Here is a 13,883-nt window from a genome sequence, read left to right on the forward strand (position 1 = left end):
TGTCACATTACAAGCTGGAATTAAAATGGATTTTTTTTTTTTTTGGGGGGGGTTAGCATCATTTGCATTTAAGATTAAAAACATAAATCTGGAGTGTGCATAGGTATTCACCCCCCAAAAGTCAATACTTTGTAGAGCCATCTTTTGCTGCAATGACAGCTGCAAGTCTCTTGGGGTATATCTCTATTAGCTTAGCACATCTAGCCACTGGGATTTTTGCCCATTCCTCAAGGCAAAACTGCTCCAACTCCTTCAAGTTAGATGGGTTACGTTGGTGTACAGCAATCTTCAAGTTATGCCACATATTCTCAATTGAATTGAGGTCTGGGCTTTGATTAGGCCATTCCAAGACATTTATATGTTTCCCTTTAAACGGAAAAATTTAAACCACTGGAGTGGTTTAAAGGGAAACATTTAAATTAGTGCTGTCAAAGTTAACGCGATAATAACGCGTTAACGCGATCTCAATTTAACGCGATTAAAAAAATAGTGCCGTTAACGCAAATTCTAATTTGGCCCTGCGAGTCACCCGTAGTTCCTGTTGAGGCTTGTCGCGCGCTGCTTCAATAAGAGTACGTGTGAGTGATGGAGAAAGGCATAGACATATAAACATCCTCGCCGCCATATTGGATGGGGCAAAGTGGAGATTCTTCAACCGTCTCTGGTATAGCGTCTAGACAGTAGCCGAGAATAAAGATGCCTCATTCATGTGCTGCGTTTAACTGTACCAACAGGTTTACTGTCCAAATGAGATCATATGGGATTACCTTTCACAGGTGAGACTGGAAAAATACTTTTCAATACTGTTCCTTCAGTCTTCAGTTTCCCAGCTCATCTCCACCGGGTAGGTGTAGAGTTATAAGCAGTGAGAATTAGATAATACAGTGCCACACTATGATGAACGTTTTTGAACATATGATGAATGTTTTTATTTTTGTTATCTGTTTTTTTCTTCTTTTATGGCAAATACTTCTCTTCAAAAGAAACTAATGAAGAGTAAAATAAAACATTTTTTTATTTTCACAGTGATATGCACTTTATTTTTCATCCCTTGGTTTTCTCATCTAATATGGAAGTTATGGATGTCAGTGGCTGTAACAAGACGTGTTGTGCTCTGCAATAAAAAACAAAACAAAACAAATGGTACAAAGCAAGCCCATTCACTTTTTTATGCTGATAAGAGAATTACAATGGTTTTTCATGTGACAAAAATGTGCGATTAAATTGCGATTAATCGCGAGTTAACTATGACAGTCGCGACATTAATCGCGATTAAATATTTTAATCGCTTGACAGCACTAGTTTAAATGTTTCCCTTTGGTTTCCACAATTATTGTGACAAAAGTATTATTTTTGTCACAATAAAAAAATGCAGTATTTTTAGGGTCATTGTCCTGCTGGAACGTGAACCTTCATCCCAGTCTCAAACCTCTGGCTGACTCAAACAGGTTTTCCTCCAGAATTTCCCTGTATTTAGTGCCATCCATCTTTCCTTCAGTCCTGAACAGTTTTCCTGTACCTGCAGATGAAAAACATTCCCATAGCATGATGCTGCCACCACCATGCTTCACTGTAGGAATGGTGTTCTCAGGGTGTTGGGTTTGCGCCACAAATGGCATTTCCCATGATGGCCAAAAAGATCAATTTTAGTCTCATTTGACCAGAGAATCGTCTTCCATGTGTTTGGGGAGTCTGCCACATGCTGTTGGGCAAACTCCAAACGTGTTTTCTTAAGCAGTGACTTTTTTGTCTGGCCACTCTTCCAGAAAGCCCTGCTCTGTGGAGTGTATGGCTTAAAGTGATCCTATGGACAGATACTCCCATCTCCGCTGTGGATCTTTGCAGCTCCTTTAGTGTTATCTTTGGTGTCTTTGTTGCATCTTTGATTAATGCCCTCCTTGCCCAGTCTGTGAGTTTTGGTGGGTGGCCTTCTGTTGTCAGGTTTGTAGTGGTGCCATATTCTTTCCATTTTGCTCTCATGGATTTAATGGTGCTCCCTGGGATATTCAAAGTTTGGGATATTTTTTATAACCCAACCCTGATCTATACTTCTTCACAACTTTGTCTCTGACCTGTTTGGAGGCTCCTTGGTTTCATGTTGCTTGCTTAGTAGTGTTGCAGAGTCAGGGTCCTTCCAGAACAGGGTAGTGTTGCCACCTGTCCCGGTTTTTCCTGATTGTCCCGGATTTTCATGGTCTGTCCCGGAAAAAAAAAAAAAAATCCGGGACACTGAATGTCCCGTTTTTTTGTACATGATGGGCAAAATGTGTATTTCAACTTGCGAGCCAGCTGAGAACCAGTTTGCTTTTCCGTAGCTCGCCGTGCTAAGCGGAGGCACGTCATTACATCGCTGTATACAACCCCAATTCCAGAAAAGTTGGGACAAAGTACAAATTGTAAATAAAAATGGAATGCAATAATTTACTAATCTCAAAAACTGATATTGTATTCACAATAGAACATAGACAACATATCAAATGTCAAAAGTGAGACATTTTGAAATTTCATGCCAAATATTGGCTCATTTGAAATTTCATGACACAACACATCTCAAAAAAGTTGGGACAGGGGCAATAAGAGGCTGGAAAAGTTAAAGGTACAAAAAAGGAACAGGTAGAGGACCAAACTGCAACTCGTTAGGTCAATTGGCAATAGGTCATTAACATGACTGGGTATAAAAAGAGCATCATGGAGTGGCAGCGGCTCTCAGAAGTAAAGATGGGAAGAGGATCACCAATCCCCCTAATTCTGCGCCGACAAATAGTGGAGCAATATCAGAAAGGAGTTCGACAGTGTAAAATTGCAAATAGTTTGAACATATCATCATCTACAGTACATAATATCATCAAAAGATTCCGAGAATCTGGAAGAATCTCTGTGCGTAAGGGTCAAGGCCGGAAAACCATACTGGGTACCCGTGATCTTCGGGCCCTTAGACGGCACTGCATCACATACAGGCATGCTTCTATATTGGAAATCACAAAATGGGCTCAGGAATATTTCCAGAGAACATTATCTGTGAACACAATTCACCGTGCCATCCACCGTTGCCAGCTAAAACTCTATAGTTCAAAGAAGAAGCCCTATCTAAATATGATCCAGAAGCGCAGACGTCTTCTCTGGGCCAAGGAACTTTTAAAATGGATTGTGGCAAAGTGGAAAGCTGTTCTGTGGTCAGACGATTCAAAATTTGAAGTTTTTTATGGAAATCAGGGACGCCATGTCATTCGGACTAAAGAGGAGAAGGATGACCCAAGTTGTTATCAGCGCTCAGTTCAGAAGCCTGCATCTCTGATGGTATGGGGTTGCATTAGTGTGTGTGGCATGGGCAGCTTACACATCTGGAAAGACACCATCAATGCTGAAAGGTATATCCAGGTTCTAGAGCAACATATGCTCCCATCCAGATGACGTCTCTTTCAGGGAAGACCTTGCATTTTCCAACATGACAATGCCAAACCACATACTGCATCAATTACAGCATCATGGCTGCGTAGAAGAAGGGTCCGGGTACTGAACTGGCCAGCCTGCAGTCCAGATCTTTCACCCATAGAAAACATTTGGCACATCATAAAATGGAAGATACAACAAAAAAGACCTAAGACAGTTGAGCAACTAGAATCCTACAGTAGACAAGAATGGGTTAACATTCCTATCCCTAAACTTGAGCAACTTGTCTCCTCAGTCCCCAGACGTTTACAGACTGTTGTAAAGAGAAAAGGGGATGTCTCACAGTGGTAAACATGGACTTGTCCCAACTTTTTTGGGATGTGTTGTTGTCATGAAATTTAAAATAACCTATTTTTTCTCTTTAAATGATACATTTTCTCAGTTTAAACATTTGATATGTCATCTATGTTCTATTCTGAATAAAATATGGAATTTTGAAACTTCCACATCATTGCATTCCGTTTTTATTTACAATTTGTACTTTGTCCCAACTTTTTTGGAATCGGGGTTGTATGTCAGTTACGGCATTACGTTTACATAAACCTTGGCGCGAATATCAAAGCAAAAACAACACAACACGGAAGAAGCAGCAACAACAATAATAATAATAATAATGGATGACTTCGCGTTTGTACAGCTGCTGCTTCTCGTCGCTTAAAAATGGCGATCTTTCGCGCTCTTGTTATTGTTGTTGGTCTTAACAACTTCGCCCCCCCCCCGCTGACGTAAGCGGTTCTTTCCTCTGGCCCAGCAGAGAGTTGGTGCTAGCCTGGAACCGTTTTTTCTGGCCCCAGAGCCAGTTCTTTGTCAGTGGAAACAGAAAACCCGGTTCCAAACTAAGCACTGGCCCCAAACCAGCCCTGGAACTGATTTGGTGGAAAATGGGGCAATGGAGGATGCTTGGACTGATAAAAGAAACAGACTCTCTGTTGCAATGGTGACGGCTGAGCTTCAAGTCAGGCTAAACTTTCAGTTGTCCTCAAGACATTCATTGAAAATCAGCCAAGACTCATAGCAGCAGCAAAGAAAAACACCAAATATAAATGGAAGATTAGGTAAGGTTTTGGTGAATTAAATGAAATCCAAATAGTCTTATCTGCCTACTCCTGTATGTACTGTATGTGCCCAGTTATATCAGTTACATGTCCTCCTATGTATTTGTTTAGCCAAGAGCAGCAAGCAGCAGAGGCACAAGCAAAGCACACACCACACTCTAAGCAACCAGGTAAGCTATTGGACACTACACCTTACATTGTTACATTCAGGTATTCTTAGATACAATGAAAAATTAGATTATTTATTTTTATTCCACATAAGCAAATAAACAGAACTTAATTATGTATTCCCCTTTTACCTGTGCCCACTACTGCCCCCAGGTGTCCACAACCAAAAACTGTTGGAAATAAACCAAAATAATGAAGACCTGCTATATTATGTAAAGCAATTAACTAAACAAATAACTAACAAAAGCGTCATTTTTACTAATTAGAGCAATACAATTTCAGTGTAGAAGGGCGATTTTTGTCTTGGGTTAGATGTGCGAAGGGCGCCGTTGCTTACAAGCAAAAAGGTCGATTGGATGGTCGAAATGTCCAGGATTTTTGTCAGACACAGGTGGCAACCCTAGAACAGAGTGATTTATATCATATGACACTTTGATTGCACACATGTGGATCTTAATCAACTAATTATGTGACTTATGAAGTGAATTGGTTGGACCAGCTCTTATTTAGGGGTTTCATACAAAAGGGGGTGAATACCTATACACACTCCAGATTTCTGTTTTTTCATCTTAATTATTGTTTGTGTCACAATAAAACAGCAATTTGCACCTTTAGAGTGGTAGGCATGTTGTGTAAATCAAATGGTGTTAATGCCCCAAAAGATCCATTTTAATTCCAGCTTATAATGCGACAAAACAGGACAAACACTTTTGCAAGACACTGTATTTATCTTTAACTGAATTAAAATAAAATCAGTGGGCATGGCCTAAACCAGTAGTTTTTTGTTTTTGTTTGTTTGTTTTTGTTTTGGATAAGTGATGGAGGGTTGTTTGTTTATTTGTTTGTTTTTTACAAAACCTCTGTCCTGCCAGTATAAAGTGCTGGAAAAGCAAAAACACCAGCTACAACAACCTCAACCCTTGCTACTTCACTTTTTATTTTGTTTGGGCCTGCCCACAATATTTCCTAATGAATTTAACTGGTTATATTTATATAAAAATAAAACAAACTAGTAGCCTAAATTAAACAACAGTGCCCCAGACCAGGCAGTTATTGCGGGCCAATAAGAATCTTTATATAATAAGAAGAAAGAAACCTTTATTCGTCACATGCACACTGAAATTCATCCTCTGCATTTAACCCCTCTGAAGCAGTGAACACACACACACAGAGCAGCCACACCAGAGCACCCAGGGAGTAGTCAGGGGTCAGGTACCTTGCTCAAGGGCACCTCAGCCCAAGGCCACCCCACATCAACCTAACTGCATGTCTTTGGATTGTGGGGAAACCGGAGCACCCGGAGGAAACCCATGCAGACACAGGGAGAACATGCAAACTCCACACGGAAAGGCCCTCACCGGGCACTGGGTTCGAACTGTGAGGCAACCGTGCTAACCACCACACTACCGTATCGCCTTCTTATCAGACAACTCACTCATACTGCAGGAAGATAAATATCTCCATCCATCCATTATCCGTAACCGCTTACCCTGTGCAGGGTTGCAGGCAAGCTGGAGCCTATCCCAGCTGACTATGGGTGAGCGGCAGGGTATACCCTGGACAAGTCACCAGGTCATTGCAGGGCCGACACAAAGAGAGAAACAACCATTCACACTCACATTCACACCTATGGTCAATTTAGAGCCACCAATTAACCTAACCTGCATGTCTTTGGACTGTGGGGGAAACCGGAGCACCCAGAGGAAACCCACACAGACACGGGGAGAACATGCAAACTCCACACAGAAAGGCCCTGTCAGCCGCTGGGCTCGAACCCAGGACCTTCTTGCTGTGAGGTGACAGTGCTAACCACTACACCACTGTGCCGCCAGGTAAATATCCCCCCCAAAAAAAAAAAAAATCCTTCCTGTTTGCATAATTTGCTGTCTGAAAACTTTCATAGGACAGTATTTGCTTCTGTATGAACCATACCTTATACACACCTCTAGTTTCAAGTAAATACCCTGTAAACCTTTCAGGCATGCTGGGACACTTAAAACACCTCATTGGTTCATTCTCATTCTCTGTGTATCTCAGTACAACACCAGTCTCTTTCTTGCATTATGTCCGCTATATGTTAACATATAAATAGTTGATCTGGAAACCATATGAGAGTGACCTGAAAAAAATTAAAAAAAAGATCCTATTCTTCAGGGACTTGCCCTTAACTGTGAAAGCTGAAGCCTGTCAGACTACCATACACCACTGAATGGCCCTACTGCAGTTCACTGCACCGGATCAATGTGAGCTTGATGATCAGACTTCAGAACCGAAGTTCCAACAAGTGGCTCCTCAGTGGAGAAATACAGTAACATATGGAATTAAAACACAGACAGGCTGGAGACCTGCACTTAGTATTAGTATCCAGGGAAATTCCACCGTCTTTCCTCAAGAGTTATTGGTTTTGGTTTGCCAAATGTTCTTCAGTAAATTGATTTTTATCAATAGTAAATTGAAAGTCTTGGTCTCGACACTGAATGACTGACAATGAACTAAAGACTGAATATGACCAACTCAGGCTGCTAATATAGAATCCAATGTCTGTAGACATCCATTAAGACTGTAACATAAGTTATAGCCAATGGACAATTCAGTCTAAATTAGCTTGTCAGCATATGGCACGTTTAAGTCTCAAGGTAATGCGAAGTCAGTCAATGCAGAGACAACCACAGTCAATAAGACAATGAAGTAAGTCCATTTTCTTCCAGCAGGACTGTAGTATTAATTAATGGATTTCACAGCACTCTAAAACATCTTCAAAATTAGACCACATGTCCATTTGGCTTGACTTAATACAACTATAATTAATCTTATAAGTCTATGAACTGGCCAACAGGAGAAAAAAAGAAAAAAAAAACCTTTATGGCCTGAATTGGCTGCTTCACTTCAAAAGTTAATTTAATATTAATGGTGGGAAAGTTCCCTGAGTTTTTTCCAAACATGTCATTAGCCTAATAGCATAATTGCCTAAGTCATATTTGAATGTTTTTGGAAAACAAGAAAAAACAATTTTTAGCAAGCACATTGATATTTTTTATTGATTTTGTAATGGTAAGTTCAACAAGATGTGTGAACAAGTTTGCAAAAAAAAAGACACATCATCGATTGCATAACAAATAAAAGCGACTTACGCAGAATGTGCCATGACTTAGGCAATTTTTCTCTTGCATATAAATACAAACATAACATAGAAAAGTAGTTTTACTTTCCTAAACATAACCAAGTTGTGTTACCTGTTTAACCTTAACCAAGTTGTTTTACTTGTTTAACCTTAACCAAAGTCCTACTCAGGTGCTGTGTGAACTCGTTTTCACACTGTCTATTGATGAGGGAGGTTGTCATAGTACTGGTGGACCACTCTTGGTAGTACTGGCTTCATTGCCTGCAAGTCATTGAATTTCCTGAGAGTAACTGGCAATTGGGCAGGAAAGAGTGGGACCCAGTGGAGCGGTTCTTCAGGGATGCTGAGTCGCTGAGGTAGGTCCTCCCAGTCAGACTCGAAATCCAACTTGTGCCGGATTCGACCATCTGCCAAGTACTGGAGAGCCCAAAGGTCATGGACTGTGGGGTCGCCAACTTTTCTGCCTGGTCGAATGTTGGTGACATAGGCCCCAGATAACTTCATGAAGTCATTGTGGTATAGCTGGGTCACCTTGTATGGGGATGGATGCAAACATGCAGTCTCAAAAATGACAATGTAATCACGTGGAGTGTGAATATCTTTGATGGTACGCCGTTCAATGAGGCTATGCATGGAGTCACACTCCATTTGTGCGTCAAAAATGCTTAAGTCAAAGAGATGACTAAGGCAGATAGTGATTTTGGACTCTAAAATGTGTTCTGATAGGCTGAGGACATAGGCAATAAGGCAGGGTGATGCAGCAGTGGTAGGAGAGTAACGTTAGGCAGATATCACAATTTGGCCAAAAAATGACTTGGGCAATTATGGTATTAGGCTAACGATGTGCATGACTTGATTTTCTCGATGACCCATTCAGATTATAATATAGTCATGTTATATCTTGCTTCCAAGGTTGCCAGGTTCGCCCTGTGTAAACATGGCAGTGCTGGAGTTTGTCAACATGGTATAGAGCATCCTCTTTAAAACTGCACTTGCACTTTAATGCACTTTCCTTAAGCCTTTAAAATGCTGAGAGAAAATGATGGAAAATGCTGACTGATGACTTTTTGCTGTCGGTTATAATACAACGTAATAAGGGCGAGCTATATATCATCGCTGTCAGGCAGAAACCTCATATTTCCATAATTCTTCATTTTTATTTGTTTTCAGAAATCAATGCTATTGGTCACCCTTTTACCCTTTAAATCTGTCACTTTTAGAAACATTTCACCAATGAAAAGTAGTTAAAAAAGCTTGCAACTAAATCTCGTAACTCGACTGGATCCTCAAACTGTCAGCAAACTCTCATGGCTCCCCCACACCTCGATGCTGAATGAAAAGACGTACACAGCATAGTTGAAGGGAAACTGTGATGAGGCGATTTTGCAATGCATGAGCTGCAATAAAGAACCGTTTGTTTGAATAAGTACAACTTTTTCTTTACTCAAGAAACCCTAAGTCTATAAAGACTAATGTTTTATGTATTTGAGGACTGAGACATATGAGAGTGGAGAAGAGTGCAATTTCGTAGGGATGGGTGATAGCATTGATTTTCTTTTCAATCTGATACCAAGTAATAAGAAGGCTAGTATCCCGACACTGATACTTTACTAGAAACTGATACTTTAAAAAGTCTTCTTGTGTACACAAAAACAGGAAATCTTAGTGATTTCTATCATGAAAATTGGTAAATACATACATCAAAAGTTGTACTTTAAAGTTTTGGCACTCTTCTCATCTCATCTCATTATCTCTAGCCGCTTTATCCTGTTCTACAGGGTCGCAGGCAAGCTGGAGCCTATCCCAGCTGACTACGGGTGAAAGACGGGGTACACCCTGGACAAGTCGCCAGGTCATCACAGGGCTGACACATAGACACAGACAACCATTCACACTCACATTCACACCTACGGTCAATTTAGAGTCACCAGTTAACCTAACCTGCATGTCTTTGGACTGTGGGGGAAACCGGAGCACCCGGAGGAAACCCACACGGACACGGGGAGAACATGCAAACTCCGCACAGAAAGGCCCTCGCCAGCCGCTGGGCTCGAACCCGGACCTTCTTGCTGTGAGGCGACAGCGCTAACCACTACACCACCGTGCCACCCGTTTTGGCACTCTTATGAAAAAAATGTAATACAGCTCACTTCTCTATTTTGTTTTAATTACCAATTATTCACCGAAGGCGAAGTGAATATTGGTGAATAAAAACCGATATAAAGTCAAGGTTATTATTCACAGATATTCACTGAGCCTGAAGCAGATAATTCTTTGAGTATAAATACACAGGCGATTATTTTTTTTTTTAAATCACATTGAAAATAATTTATTTCAAAAGCGGCATGCAAATGTAATAATGGTGCGTACAGGCTTGTGTCACTTATCTATGCTGAGTCACATAAAATACTTTGCTTTGAAACAGATAAAATACAGTGTCTTGCAAAAGTATTCATCCGCCTTGGTGTTTGTCCTGTTTCGTCACATTGCAAGCTGGAATTAAAATGGATTTTTAGGGAGATTAGCACCATTTCATTGACACAACATGCCTACAACTTTAAAGGTGAACATTATTGTTTTATTGTGACAAGCAATAATTAAGATGAAAAAACAGAAATCTGGAGTGTGCATAGATATTCACCCCCCCAAAAGTCAGCACTTTGTAGAGCCACCTATTGCTGCAATGACAGCTGCAAGTCTCTTGGGGTATATCTCTATTAGCTTAGCACATCTAGCCACTGGGATTTTTGCCCATTCCTCAAGGCAAAACTGCTCCAACTCCTTCAAGTTAGATGGGTTGCATTGGTGTACAGCAATCTTCAAGTTATGCCACAGATTCTCAATTGGATTGAGGTCTGGGCTTTGATTAGGCCATTCCAAGACATTTAAATGTTTCCCTTTAAACCACTCCAGTATAGCTTTAGCAGTGTGTTTAGGGTCATTGTCCTGCTGGAATGTGAACCTTCATTCCAGTCTCAAACCTCTGGTTGATTCAAACAGGTTTTCCTCCAGAATTTCCCTGTATTTAGTGCCATCCATCGTTCCTTCAGTCCAGACCAGCTTTCCTGTCCCTGCAGACGAAAAATATCCCCACAGCATAATGCTACCACCACCATGCTTCACTGTAGGAATGGTGTTCTCAGGGTGTTGGGTTTGTGCCACACATGGCATTTCCCATGTTGGCCAAAAAGATCAATTTTAGTCTCTTTGACCAGAGAGTCTTCTTCAATGTGTTTGGGGAGTCTGCCACATGCTGTTGGGCAAACTACAAATATTTTTTCTTAAGCAGTGACTTTTCTTGCCACTCTTCCATAAAGCCCCGCTCTGTGGAGTGTATGGCTTAAAGTGATCCTATGGACAGATGCTCCCATCTCCACTGTGGATCTTTGCAGCTCCTTCAGTGTTCTCTTTGGTGTCTTTGTTGCATCTCTGATTAATGCCTTCCTTGCCCAGTCTGTGAGTTTTGATGGGCAGCCTTCTCTTGTCAGGTTTGTAGTGGTGCCATATTCTTTCCATTTTGCTATAATGCATTTAATGGGGCTCCCTGGGATATTCAAAGTTTGAAATATTTTTATAACCCAACCCTGGTCCATACTTCTTCACAACTTTGTCTAACTATGCAAACTCCAGATTTCTATATTTTCATTTTAATTATTGTTCATGTCACAATAAAACGATTTGCACCTTTAATGTGGTAGGCATGTTGTGTAAATCAAATGGTGCTAACCCCCCCCAAATCCATTTTAATTCCAGCTTGTAATGCGGCAAAATAGGACAAACACCAAGAGGGATGAATACTTTTGCAAGACACTGTCAATCACAATTCCACCTTACCTTTGAATAGGTTTAGACCAAACTTCGTAGCATCTTTAGTGCTTTTAGGAACAGTGTTTTATTTCATAATTTCTAATTCTTCCTCACTTACGGTGACAAAGGCATTGGCTGTCATTTTGCCGAGTCGCTCGAGGTGATTATCGAGAAATAGTCTGAATTTCTCGACCAATCAGCGCATGCAATTTCCTATAATCACATGCGTATTTATACTAATTTTTAAGAACAGTGAGTATAAAACACACGTTCAGTCAGGTTCAGCAGTGTCCAACAAATGTATATTTACATTACTATCCTTTTCAGGAGTTATTCTTCATATAAACAGATTAAAGGCTTGTTTCCTTTCTGGCAATGTGCGATTGATTCACTCACAGAATCTCAGTTTCTCTTGTGTGCCTTACTACGTATAAGCTTTGGGGTGGGGAGTGAGAAGGTCGATGAAAAGTAGTTCTTCTAAACAATACTTTTTACAAATAAATAAACATATAAAATTTAAATGTTAATAAATTCACTACTTATAGACAGTATCTGTTATCAGTTCTCAAAAATGAACCATCAGGATACTTTGGCACTCTGGTATTGATCCGCCCATGCTTACAATTTAGTCTAGCATTTGCTGTCTAGTCACAGCCAATACTGTCTTCAAAAGCCTGTTCAGAACACTTCATCTTTTATCACAGAATTTGGCCAAATGTATTTAATGACAGGAAAAAACTGAGTGCACACATAGCTGCAATAAACTTTGTAAGCTGTAAGTTGATGATAATGTAATGGGATGCATTACATAACTCAACATTCAATGGTCAAAAACCTCATTTGAACTTCCATCCATCCATCCATTATCTGTAGCCGCTTATCCTGTCCTACAGGGTTGCAGGCAAGCTGGAGCCTATCCCAACTCACTATGGGCGAGAGGCGGGGTACACCCTGGACAAGTCGCTAGGTCATCGCAGGGCTAACACATAGACACAGACAACCATTCGCACTCATATTCACACCTACGGTCAATTTAGAGCCACCAATTAACCTAACTTGCATGTCTTTGGACTGTGGGGGAAACCGGAGCACCCGGAGGAAACCCACGTGGACATGGGGAGAGCATGCAAACTCCACGCAGAAAGGCCCTTGCTGGCCACTGGGCTCAAGCCCAGGACCTTCTTGCTGTGAGGCGACAGTGCTAACCACTACACCACCATGCCGCCCCCATTTGAACTTCATCTCATCTCATCTCATTATCTCTAGCCGCTTTATCCTTCTACAGGGTCGCAGGCAAGCTGGAGCCTATCCCAGCTGACTACGGGCGAAAGGCGGGGTACACCCTGGACAAGTCGCCAGGTCATCACAGGGCTGACACATAGACACAGACAACCATTCACACTCACACCTACGGTCAATTTAGAGCCACCAATTAACCTAACTTGCATGTCTTTGGACTGTGGGGGAAACCGGAGCACCCGGAGGAAACCCACGTGGACATGGGGAGAGCATGCAAACTCCACGCAGAAAGGCCCTTGCTGGCCACTGGGCTCAAGCCCAGGACCTTCTTGCTGTGAGGCGACAGTGCTAACCACTACACCACCATGCCGCCCCCATTTGAACTTGATTTTGGTAAAATATTAATAATATGCATGCACATGACCATAAGACAGGTGTCAAAGTCAAGTCAAAGTCCCTCTCGCGCCATGATCTGTTTTTTTCAGGCAGTCTCCTGTCCCAGTACTAACCAGCTCTTGAGGCACATGGGTGCGGTGCTGATCTCCGCTTCAGTAGCCCTCGGCCTCTCCCCATTATACAGCTAAGGTTACAGTGGGGCACTAGTCCTCTGGTAACCATGAGAGTTTGACTCCCTACTCATATCTGTATTGCAGCGTGCCTTGCCAGATGGTAGTAGGTATCATTTTTATGATGGTCTTTGGTATGACCCGACCTAGAGTAGAACTCGTGATCTCCCGGTTGAGAGGTGGACATGCTAACTACTAGGCCAGCTCGCGGTAACATTGATGAGGTGGTGTTCAATAATTATAAAAAAATTAATTTTTTCCCCCTTGAAAAGTAACAGTTTTGGAAATAGAAAGTTTCAACCCGACATCAACTATTTCTTATAGCATTTCTGTAATACAATTAAAAGATATACAAATCAGAATCAGCCCTGTGATGACCTGGCGACTTGTCCAGGGTGTACCCCGCCTTTCGCCCGTAGTCAGCTGGGATAGGCTCCAGCTTGCCTGTGACCCTGTAGAACAGGATAAAGCGGCGAG

At 41.5% G+C, this 13,883-nt stretch overlaps 1 protein-coding gene across 1 annotated transcript in view; it reads right to left on the reverse strand.

The window, feature by feature from the left end:
* cdh13 (cadherin 13, H-cadherin (heart)) overlaps positions 1-13,883 on the reverse strand; it is a 925,252-nt gene that overhangs the window by 666,741 nt on the left and 244,628 nt on the right. The gene's annotated exons all lie outside the window — the stretch shown is intronic.

This window comes from Neoarius graeffei, chromosome 6, assembly GCF_027579695.1.
Source record: "Neoarius graeffei isolate fNeoGra1 chromosome 6, fNeoGra1.pri, whole genome shotgun sequence".
NCBI classification, from domain to species: Eukaryota; Metazoa; Chordata; class Actinopteri; order Siluriformes; family Ariidae; genus Neoarius; species Neoarius graeffei.